General features: G+C 55.9%; 1 pseudogene; it reads left to right on the top strand.

Moving 5' to 3' along the window:
- The first annotated feature begins 1,855 nt into the window (after positions 1-1,855).
- On the top strand, positions 1,856-2,008 carry LOC111816324 (annotated as a pseudogene).
- Positions 2,009-2,472: the final 464 nt, after the last annotated feature.

Here is a 2,472-nt window from a genome sequence, read left to right as displayed (position 1 = left end):
ACATGAGCAGGTTTTCCTCAGCCCAGGCCCTTCCACTGTACCATTTCTGCACTTGAGCCTGACAACCATGGTCCGAAAGGAAGAGCCAAAATAAACCTCTTTCTGTAAGTTATGGGTCTCAGGTGTTGTGTCTCAGTGACAAGAAAAGTGACTAAATCGGTCTGGGTGGGGTGGTGCACGCCTGTAATCCCACCATGTGGGGGGCTACACCGAGGCTGATGCAGGTGGGTCATCATGAGTTCCAGGCCAGCCCGAGCTACACAGTGAGACTCTGTCTCAAAAAACAAAAACAAAAAAAAGAAGAGGGAAAAGAAAAGTGACTGAGGCAGCCTAGCACTTCATGGCTTGTGACAAGTCGCCAGGATGGCTGAGATACCCTGCTGTCGGCACTTTGTGTGGGGAGGAACTGGAGGTGATGCTAGAAGCACAGGCTGTGGCCGAGGAAGAGCGCTGCGGCGGCACTTGTGTTCTGGGCCAACGCTGAGCCTGAGCGCAGGTGAGCACAGGTGAGCACAGGGATGATGGCGCAGCAGCCTTGCCACCTTGCACGCTTCCTGTCGGAGAGACCCAGCCTCAGTCAGCCCAGCCGGCCTGGCTTCATTCAGAGCCCCCAGCCTACCCCGCCCAGCTGGTTGCTCTAACCTGGGGCCACACACTGCAGGCTGCAGCCAAGGCAGGCGAGTGCGTGCCCACGGGGTTGGCCAGCAGGGTCCGAGGCCTGTCCTGGCAGGAGCCTGTCAGCGGCACCTGCGGGGCGTCAGGATGAGCTGGAAAGCCGGGTGGAGCCCAGATGCCCGCGGCCAGCGGGTCTGCTGAGTGTTTGATTACATTCCCGGGTCCCCCAGGCAACGCCAGGGCCACCATTCCCACTCCCGCTGGGTCCCGTCTGTCAGCCACAGAGCTGGCGGCCCGGGCCTGGCCACCACAGCCCACCTGCCTGCTACCTTCTGCTTCTCCCTCTCCACAGCAGCCCTCCTCCAGCCAGGTGGGCTCAGCCCCGATGACTTCATCTTCCTTAAAGGCACCCTGTCCCTTTGGCCCTGGAGCCTCTGGACACTTTCCTGTTCACGGGCCTTCCAGGTCTTTACACTGTACTTGTCTCATAGGTCCCCCAGGGATCTTGATGTGACCCCTCCTTGGGGATAACACCGGCTGCCAGAGCCCTAGAAAGGACAGTTTGCATTCCACATTCATAACACACTGCCTCAGAGTGACCAGTCCACGCCTGCAGGCTCCACAGCTGGAGCCAGGCCGGCCTGCTGGGTGCTGAGGTTGGGGCATGCCCACGAGGAGGGCGAGCAGCAGCCCTGCCCCTGCAGTCTCCAGCAGTTCCTGTGTGACTGCCTCCATCCCTGAAAGTCCTGCATCCTGGGAAGCCCCGATGGCTGCTCAGCCAACCCGGTAAGGGCATCTGCACATGCTGCCTCTGACTGTCCCCGAGTGAGACCGAACCTTCAGCGCACCCTGGAAGCAATGGAAGGACCCAGTTGGCTAAACACCGAAGTAGTATCATCTTGCTTATGACTTGATGGGCACCTTGAACTGGCCCGCAGTGAGACTTTACTTCACTGCTCCTGTGATGAACAGGGCTGTGTTTCTCTAGAGAAAATAGGCACGCAGGTAAAGGGTGAGAGGAGGGAGATGAGCCTGTCCGCAGGCGCAGGGGAGAGGACAGCTTTTGCTTTCCTCACCTGCCTGCACTCCCTCCCTCCTTTCCTCCCTCCCTCCCTCCCTTCCTTCTTTGCAGTGTTGGGATGAAACTCACAGCCTAGAGCACATTAGGCAAGAGTTCTACCCTTGGCCCGGGTCTTTCTTTAGGAACCTACAACATCCCTGTAAGAACTTTAGAATGTCAGTGTTGTATGAAAGGAGAGAAGGTTAGCACTCCCCTTGACAAGGATGGAAGAGGCCTTCGGGGATATCATGTCTGCATCTTGTACAATGAATAACTACTACGACAACAATATGCAATGTATTAATTATTGAAATTGTCCTACTAATTGATTTTGAAACTGTCTCATTGTTATTTGTTTCTCAATAAAATTACTTAAAAAAAAAAAAGAACTTTAGAAATGTCAGAGCTGGGTGTGAATGGTCAGAGTCCAACATCTGCTTCCTGAGAGGAGGACCAGGAAGGGGACTAGGGAGCAGAGGCAGTTCTGCTCTGTGCTTCCCTCGTGCCTGGCCCTGTGCTAGGAAGCATGGAACCCAGGAGCCACCCCCAGGGCTGCGATGGGCCTGGCTGAGGCCTGGGCATCAAGGTTTCTGAAGCTCCCAAGGGTCACCAATGTGTAGCACTTGCTGAATACCACTGAGGTCCATTTCTGTCCCAGAAGAGGTTAAAATAAAGAGGCGCAGGAGTTGAGGGGAGAGAGCCACACACGAAGCCGAGGATCACAAGAAAGTTTCAGCCAGAGCGCTGGGGTGGAGGAGCCCAGCAGTTAGGGAGTCCTGACTGAGCAGGGCTTGAAT

The sequence above is a fragment of the Octodon degus genome, unplaced genomic scaffold (assembly GCF_000260255.1).
Source record: "Octodon degus isolate 3935 unplaced genomic scaffold, OctDeg1.0 scaffold00029, whole genome shotgun sequence".
NCBI lineage: Eukaryota > Metazoa > Chordata > Mammalia > Rodentia > Octodontidae > Octodon > Octodon degus.
Note: the sequence above shows the minus strand (reverse complement) of the source record. Positions and strands in the feature narration are given on the sequence as shown.